Genomic DNA, 9,708 nt, shown 5'->3' with positions numbered 1-9,708 from the left:
TCAGTGTCCATACTCATGATCCGTTATTTATTGGGTTGTTTGTCTTTTATTGTTTCTCTCTAAAAGTTTTACACTCCGGAAATAAGACCTTTATTAGATACAGGTTAAGCAAATCTTTTCTCTCAACTCGTAGTTTATTTTTGCTTTTATATGAGTGTGTTTCCAAGAACAGATTTTAGAATGCATATCATTTCAGTCTGCAATTGAGCAGAGTGTGAATGTTTGGATGATTTTATTCCCATGAGTGATCTGGTTGAATTTTCTTTTCCCTCCACTTCTCTTTTTCCTCCTCACCCAACTTCTCCTCCATTTCCATTTATAGAAAACTCTCCGGGCAAAGCTGGGCATCTGGCCACTCCATATAGCTTACCTGGCAGGGGAGGCCTAAGAGTTCAATGCTTACATGTAATATTCAGTGCAACGCTTCCTGGAGGGCAATTAGGGTCTTGTGCAGTGGAACTTCTGCCCTTTTCATTATTGCTGGCTCTTCATGTTCTATAAGTTGAAAATGTTTACATGCCCTAGCTACCTGTCAACAAGCAAAGACATGTACCACTAAAAAGTTTAAATCATTTTATAGGTTTGTGATCCACAGATCTCTGGCTCCTAAAATCATGATTTTGTTGAGTATAGGTATAGAAGTATTCACTTTTCCTTAGTATTAGAGTAACCGTTTTGTAAGGATCACACCATTCTATATCTTATTCACTATTAAGCAGGTATATCCTAAAGAAAAATGCAGTTTTTAAATCCCGCATTCTCTAGCCAATGACTCTCATGACTCTCAGTGTCTTTCAACCTCTTAAACCTCTCAGAAGACATCACTTAAAATTTATTTTTATGAAGGTCAACTTTAAAAAGTAAAAATTTAGCAAAAAATTGTTATCATATTATTATAATATTTATCATATTATTATCATATTACTATTAAATTGTCATCATATTATTATCATATTATTTTTATTACTTATCATAAATCTTATATTTTTATTACTTGTACTGATCCTAGAATGAAATGAATATAGCAATGAAAATATATTATCACATTTAATCACTCAGTAAGATATCAGATATTATTGAGAAAACATTAACATTAGAAAAATATTGGAGTTCCAATATGCACATAAACAAAATATATAGGATTATTTTTTCTTTTTTGGGTCACACCTGGCGATGAACAGGGGTTACTCCTGGCTCTGCAGTCAGGAGTTACTCCTGGCGGTGCTCAGGGGACCATATGGGATGCTGGGAATCGAACCCGGGTCGGCCACGTGCAAGGCAAACGCTCTACCCGCTGTGCTATCTCTCCAGCCCCAAGGATTTTTAAGGGAAAATTTATTCATGAATCACAAGACATAAAATATTTATCTCAAAAAGAACTAGAAAAATTTCACAGCTCAAGATTTACTCAAGTAAAAATATTTCCTTTAGGATCAAAATCCAAGATATTTATCTCTTAGAACAATTCTCACTATAAAATATAAAATGCATATCTCAAAACTATAAAATGTTTTGGATTTGAAAGTTAGGTTTGGGCATATTCAAATGTTTAATTAGGAAAGGAAATTTTTAAACATCAGCTTTTTGTTTTTAAATAATCATTTCTATTTTTTTAGCAACATAAAACATTTTTTCCATTTTTTATAGCAGCTAAATATGTTTCCGAATTCCACTTCAGAGAAGTATTTTAGGCATAAATTCCCATAACTTAATTTTTTAATGAAAATTTCTCTATTCAATATTTTCAATTTAGTTTTAATATTTAAGAACTAAAAGCTATCGCCATCATTTTGAATTGTCAACCAAAATTTTATAGCTATCAGTTTAGACATGATTGCTTTTAGTTATAGAGATGACTATGTCTTTAAAAGTGAAATGAAGGGCTGGAGAGATAATACAGTGGGTAGGAAGTTTGCCTTGCACACAGCTGATCCGGGTTCAATTTCCAGCATTTCATATGGTCCCCTTAGCACCTCCAGGAGGAATTACTGAGCAGAGTTCCAGGAGTAACCCCTGTGCATCACCCCCGACTGTGACTCAAAAAAGAAAAAAAAAGTGAAATGAAAGTAATATTTGCTAACTTATTAAAGAACAAAATAGTTAAATATGCATTTCAATGCAAGGTATAAGAAAGCTTAGGATTTATTACATTTCAATAATTTCAAATTAAAAATACAAGATACATTTCTTAAAAGAACTTTTGAGTTGTTTTGCACTACACAAAAGTTCAAAGTACTCAGGGATTGCTCCCAGATCTCTGCTCGGGTTACGTTCAATGGTGTTCAGTAGCTACTGGGTTAGAAACATACAAGGTAAGTTCCTTAAGCCCTATAATGTCTCTTTGGTCCTCTAATACGTTTTAAATATAATTAAATATATATGTATATACATGCACGCACAGACATATGTATATATGTAGAATATGTATATAATTATCTACGAAAACTAATTTTTATTTGATCATTTTAAATAGAGGTTAAACATTGTGCCTTAAATAAGTTTTTTGCATTGAATAAACATTTTCCTTCTTAGAATATTCCAAATATTATACTTCTTAAATAGACTATTTTATATTTTTTATATTTCTTGTTAAATTTGGGCTGGAGCGATAGCACAGCAGGTAGGTTGTTTGCCTTGCATGCGGCAAACCCAGCCGACCCGGGTTCGATTCCTCCACCCCTCTAGGAGAGCCCGGCAAGCTACCAAGAGTTTCTCGCCCACAGGGCAAAGCTTGGCAAGCTACCCGTGACGTATTCAATCTTCCAAACACAGTAACAACAAGTCTCACAAGTCTCATAACGGAAACGTTACTGGGTCCACTCGAGCAAATTGATGAACAACGGGAGGACAGTGCTATTATTATGCTTGACATGCTATATGGTCGCCAGCACATACCAGGAGTGATCCCTGAGTGCAGAGCCAAGATTAAGCCCTGAGCACCACGATGTGTACCCCCACCCCCAACACACACACACACACACACACACACACACACATGAGGAAATGAAAGAAAACAAGTCTAAGGGAGGGAAAGGGAGTAAGTGTATAAATGGTAACAGCGACAGGGGGTGGGATTTCAGGCACATTGGTCATATAGAGGTAAGGTAAAGGCCCTCCCGTTGTTCGTCGATTTGCTCAAGCGGGCCCAGTAACGTCTCCATTGGAGACTTTGCATATAGAGGTGCAGTAGATATATACGTCTAAACCACAGAGCCAACAACACTAAAAGCAGATCAAAACTACAACCACCAAACTTAAAACTGCGGGGTGAGACACAGGGGTTAGAACCTAGAGACACTGGTGAAAGGAGGTTGACTTTGGTGGTGGGATTGGTGTTGGAACATGATATGCCTGAAACTCAACATTGAATAACTTCGTCTTCATAGTGTCTTAATAAAAATTAATTTAAAAATCATGTAACAGCTTATACTTAAAAGAGAAAAATAGAAGTTTTTAGAAGTTAAATAACTTAACCAAATAACACAGCATTAGTGACAGAATAACTTAGACAATAGCTTGTTTTTAAGAGATCAGTAATATGTAAAAATTTTTGACCTCACACATTGAGAATAGTTGTAAGATTTGAAGCTATATCTTGCCCCTTCTCCCTAATTAGTCCCTTCTTACCTTTTAATGAGAGCTTGATTTCAAGTGAGAGAGAAACACAATTCAAACTAGTTTACTCATGAGAAGAAACCTGCTGGTTGCTGAACTGGGAAAAAAATAACAAAGTAGTTTTTCACAGAACTAGGGCTGGGGGAGAGAGAGACAGAGGCAGAGACAGAGACAGAGACAGAGAGAGACAGAAAGTAGGAGAGAAAGAGAGAGAGAGAGAGTGGGTGAGAGAGAGAAAGAGTGTGTGGGTGAGAGAGAGAGTGTGTATGTATTATGGGTGTGTGTGTGAGAGAGAGAGAACACTGTGATGATATAGGAAGCTACATGGGTTTTAGATCTACTTGCTATATTCTTATCCTTTATCCTTCTACACATATTTTATCTCTCCATTCATCTTCATTGATATTAATATATTTTCTTATAAACCGACATTCTAGACATTCTTATCATGCAATGAATCCATAAATGCTAGGTTTTCTGACTCCAGATAAAGAGAGTTTCCATCTTCTTCCTACGCAGGGAAGAACTTTGATTTGTTTATGAGCTATTTGTCACTGTCCTCCCATTGTTCATCAATTTGCTCGAGCGGGCCCAGTAACGTCTCCATTGGAGACTTTGTTGTTACTGTGTTTGGCATATCGAATACGTCACGGGGAGCTTGCCAGGCTCTGCCATGTGGGTGAGATACTCTCGGTAGCTTGCCGGGCTCTCTGAGGGAGGCAGAGGAATCGAACTCGGGTTGGCCATGTTGGCTGTGTGCAAGGCAAATGCCCTACCACTGTGCTATTAGCGTTTGCCTTGCACGCAGCCGGCTCAGCCAACCCGGGTTCGATTCCCAGACACATGAGCTTTTTATATCACAAAAATTTTATCAGATTAAAGCCACCTAAATGTATTAGTGTATTTTCTGTGGGTAAAGAATCCAGTCGTGTCTTTGTTGAATCATTTCCTTCAGATTCTGTGACAAAGCTATAAGCAACTGATATTCCAGCAGGGTTCCTTCTACTGCCTGTGCTTTCATATGAAAGGTTAGTTGGAAAAGGATCCAGTTTGAACTCTCAGCATTATGGATTAAACCCCTTTAAATATATAGGATGGAGATAGATCACATCTTTAGAATATGTTACCTTATGTCACTTAGATGAGGAATAATTAACTAACTTTCTGTCAATGCTGGAAAGGATATGGAAGCCATGGCAAAACTATTATTTCCTTCATGACAAAAATGCCTCTCTTCAGATTTATACATGTTTAGGATTCGTTGATGTGTCTCAGTTTAGTACCAATATAGATGCAGAATGTTGAGTGGAGCCTTCTGGATCAGGAGTAAACAGAGAAAGTATGCCCAAGAATGGCCATATCTTGCAGCTTAGAAGTGAAGAATGGAAAAAATGCTGCTTTTACAATCAGGATTTCAGCATAATTGCTGCTCTAGGTAGACTCTAAGACACGGGTAAGACAATACATTTGCTTTCTATTTTAACAAGCATTTTGTTCAATGTAAGTCCATCATGGAATTGGAGTTAGTTCTCACTGTGCCACTGATATGCATCTCTGTAATTCAAATAACCTCTTTCTGGTTCTGGGTCTACAGCTTGGTGTCTCATGAAGCCATTGAAGGTGATCGTCCGGTCGTCTCAGGTTGGGCTCTCCCTTTCTGAACCTCAGGATTAATCACTCATCTCCACACCTGTCTTCTAGTATATCTTCTTTGATGACATCTTTATTCAAATAAAATTTTCAAACCACAGCCACTGCCATGCTACAAGTAAGCCAAGCCAAGCCAAACAAGCAAAACCAAACAAAACTGGTCTTAAAATCTTTTCTACTCATATTTTAGGAAGAAAACTGCATTATTCTAGTAATGATTAAATGAAGAAAAATTAAGCTTCAAATGTGCTTACCATTGCATATACTCGAATGAGAATGTTAAATGAGAAACTGGTGATTTGGGGACATTGATGAGATTTTGTAGCATTTATATGTTCAGTTTGGCAGTTTTCACTTGCTAGAAAAATGTCAGAGAGTAAACCTTGGTAATTAAGGCAACTGACTAGATGTCAGATCTTAATATGGTGATAATTGTATGTCAGAGAATTATTTTGTGAATTTTAAATAAAAATTAGTAAAATATTGGTTATGTCTTCAGGGCACAACAAATGATTAGTGATATGCAGCACGGTGATAAAATATTTCTGAAAAAAAAACTAAATTCCTCAGATGAGCAAGAATAGTCTATTTCATAAAGGACATAAACAAAATGTGTGGGTGGTGTGGAGACCAAAGAACGTCCATTCACTGTTAATGGGAATATAAAATTGGTTAAACTTCTGCTGAAAACAGTGTGGGTATTTTGCAGAAATTGAAAATGTAAGCACGATAAAATTTAGCAACTACCTTGATATTTTTTCCAAATAAACAAAAAGACTAATTCAAAATGATATTTATATCAAATCCACATTCATTCCAGAGCTATTTACCAACTTCTGAAAGCAACCAGATACTCAGTGACAGATGAATGACTAAAGACACTATAGTGTAACACAATGGAATACTACTAAGCCAAAGAAAATGTAAAAGTTTGCCTTTTGGTTATGATGTGGATGAAACTAGGAGAAACTAGATGAAATGAGGATGAAAGACTGATCAAAATAAGTAGAGAAAGGAAGGTATCAAGTGATCCTTCTCACATGCTGTATCTAAGAATCAGAAGCAAAACCAGGGAATAGACTAGAGGTTTCCAAGCCTACTGTGTGTAATCCACTTTTCAGAAAATCTACTCCATTGAAAATCTACCTCCTAAGTGAACAAACTTTTATAAAGTACTTCTCCATAACTTCCCCTCAAAGTTGCTATTGCCTTCTCCCTGGATTATTCCCACAGCCGATTGTGGATGGAGTATTGGAAATATCTAATTAAAATAAACCATTAGACTCTGACAACAGAATTGAAGCTGCCTAATGGAGTTAGGGCTGTCTGAAAAGAAAAGTCTTATGGACTATGATGGAAGGTTATCAGCACTTTGGTGAAATAGTGTAGCACTATAGTACTGTCCTTCCATTGTTCATTGATTTGCTCGGGCCAGGCACCAGTAATGTCTCACAACAAATTGTAACATTTGTTGTTACTGTTTTTGGCATATCAAATACATCACTGATAGCTTTCCAGGCTTTGCCTGAAATAGTGTAGACCTCTAAAATAAATATGTCGGGGCTGGAGTGATAATACAACAGGTAGGATATTTGCCTTGCATTTGACCAACCAGGGTTTGATTCTCAGCATCCCATATGGTCCCCCAAGCATCGCTAGGAGTAATTTCTGAGTGCAGAGCCTGGAATAACCCCTGTACATCACCAGGTGTTACCCAGAAAGCAAAATAAATAAATAAGTAAATAAATATGCCTACTCTGTGATGTTACCTTAATAAAACTTAAAATTATATACAATTAGTTAAAATTATAGTCCTAATATGATTACTTTTTTAAATAAATTTTGTCCCTTTTCTCTACAATCTGTTAGTTATAAAACTATACCACCTTATTGGAAAGAAAAATGAAAACTGTTTCTTTTGTTTAAAATGTTTTATTACTTTCTATAATATTGTAAATTGGGCTTATTCTGAATTTTCAGGTGGAGTTCTTATGCCTATAGATTAAAAGTAACCTTTCTAGGATTGATGGTGCTGCCAGTAGGTCAATCTGTACCTGTGAGGTGAGTGAATCAGCAGCCTGATGACTTCAGACTTCCAGATGCCCCAAAATTGCTGCTGTGCTTTTGGCCAGACCCCAAAAACTTAGGGCAAACTTTACCAAGACAGTAAACGGCCAAAAGTTAGGTATGTGGGAGACACACCCACAAACCACCTCCGGCTCAGCTATATAATTGGAGGCATAGCCTCTCTGGTTCCTGATCAAACTGCTTAACGGCCATGATCCCAGAGACTCAGAAACAAATCTTGAAACCCAGCGGCTTTGGGCAGAAATGCGTCCAGTCCCTGCAGTAGGTTACTGGCACTGGGCCACACCAGGTGGGAATAGGTTTCGTGCCTTGACCTATTCCCCCTGGCGGCCTAGTGGCCACCATCCTCCAGAGGTCACAGGACAGTCATATTTGGGCCTGCAGTGACAGACACGCGGGGCCTCACAGAATGAGGGTGAAGCCGTCCCTTTCCTCCCCACCCCAACGAGATCCCAAATTGCCACACACGAACGGTACCTCTGGCTCCTGATCAAGCTGCTTAACGACCATGATCCCAGACTTAGAAACAAATCTTGAAACTCAGCAGCTTTTGACAGAAATGCATCCGGACCCCGCAGTAGGTTACAGTGCCTGTCATAGAGGCAACCAGGGGCAGGAGGGAAACTGGGGACACTGATGGTGGAAAAGCACACTGTTGAAGGGAGAGATGTGGGGTGCTAAAACATTATATGACTGAAACCCAATCATGAACAACTTTGTAATTGTGTATCTCACTTGATTCAACTTAGAAAAAACACAGAGAGAGAGAGTTGGATCTTAGGTGCTGGATTGATGGTGGGTAGGACATTTGCGTTGCGCATAGCTGACCTGGGTTCGATTCTCACATCCCACAGAGTCCCCTGATCACCACCAGGAGTGCTTCCTGAGTGTAGCTTCCAAGAGTAACCCCTGAGCATCTCTGAGTATGTCCCAAACCCCCACCCTACCACCGAGAGGCGGGGTGGAGAGAGTTGAGTCACATATTATTAGGTTAAGCAAACTTTCTGAACTTGTTATACTGGGCTTGACTATATAGGATCCATTTAATCTGGTATAAATTAAAAATTGAGATTTATGTTCATTATACTCTTTATATTCTATTATTCCTTCTGTGTATTTTCAGATGAATTATTACATGGTTTCTTTGACACTTAACAACTGAGCTTACTGTAATTCAAGATTTTTTAGGATTTCTTTTCTTTATAATATTTAGTAATGACTCACACTAAACTAGCAATTATGTGAAAGTATAAGCATTAGATGCTCAAAATTAATGGGAGTAAATGTTTTTTTGGTAGAGTCATATTTGTCTACTAATTTTCTTTTAGGTCAACTTTGTTAACTTTTGATTTCTGTAATGTCTTGAAATGAAACTAGAGTTTCTCAAGAAGTTAATCAGAACTTTTATAAAGAACTTTTATAAAGGTTATGAGATTTGTACAGTGATCAGATTTATAGACGACTGAGAAAGAAAGAAAAATGTTTTTGCGTCACTGATTTTATGATCAGTTCCTGATGCATGGCATATAAATACTCACTGAAATTTAAAATGAATCAGTATTTATATCAGTATATAAATTAATCTCTATTTTAAACACATTTTAATGCTTTCAAGTCTTAAAACATGACATTTCAAGGAATAGTTTAAGGTGACATTTACTTGTGTGAAAACTCAGAAAGGCGTTACTGTTTCTGAAGTTAAAATATAGTCATTGATAAGGTAGAATTTACAATGTAAATTATTAAGTTTGTATAACTATTGTTTCTGACTTTCAGAACAAACTGAAAGCTTCAATTCTGATTGGAAAGTTAAGCCAAGCAAACGGAAATCAGGAAAGAGGATTATAAAATAAACATATGCTGATTTCCTTCAGCTGGCTTTTTCTCTCTGCCTTACTCATTACAGCCATAATATTTACAGAACAATTAAAGCAAGGAAAATTGTCATCTGAAAACCCCCCTAGATATCCTTGTAAGAGCTAATGGGATCCAGGAAATACACTTATTGCTATCAATTTCCTAGTGGAAAGTTGGCTGAACCTTATATCTACCTACATAAAAAATGGCTTTCTCTTCAGGGGTCTCTCCTGACAGTGTCCAGGGACAGTTTCCAGTGCCAGCCTGAACTGAGGTCAGCCCCAGGTTCTGTCTCTTTGGCCCCAAGTTTCCTGTTTTTGAAATAGGACCCACCCGTAGTGATTTTGAAAAGGAGTAGGCTTGCTAATATCTGGTCCTGTGCTATGGGCATGATGATTCAGTACCCTGGGGCCACTGGGGCTACATCTCCCCAACCCGTGCTGGTGTGGGGGTGGAGAGAAGGCCAGGAACATCTTCTGAGCACGGCCAGGTGTCATC

The sequence above is a fragment of the Sorex fumeus genome, unplaced genomic scaffold, assembly GCF_029834395.1.
Source record: "Sorex fumeus unplaced genomic scaffold, SorFum_2.1 ptg000002l, whole genome shotgun sequence".
NCBI classification, from domain to species: domain Eukaryota; kingdom Metazoa; phylum Chordata; class Mammalia; order Eulipotyphla; family Soricidae; genus Sorex; species Sorex fumeus.
The sequence above is the reverse complement of the archived record's forward strand: the minus strand, read 5'-3'. Positions refer to the sequence as shown.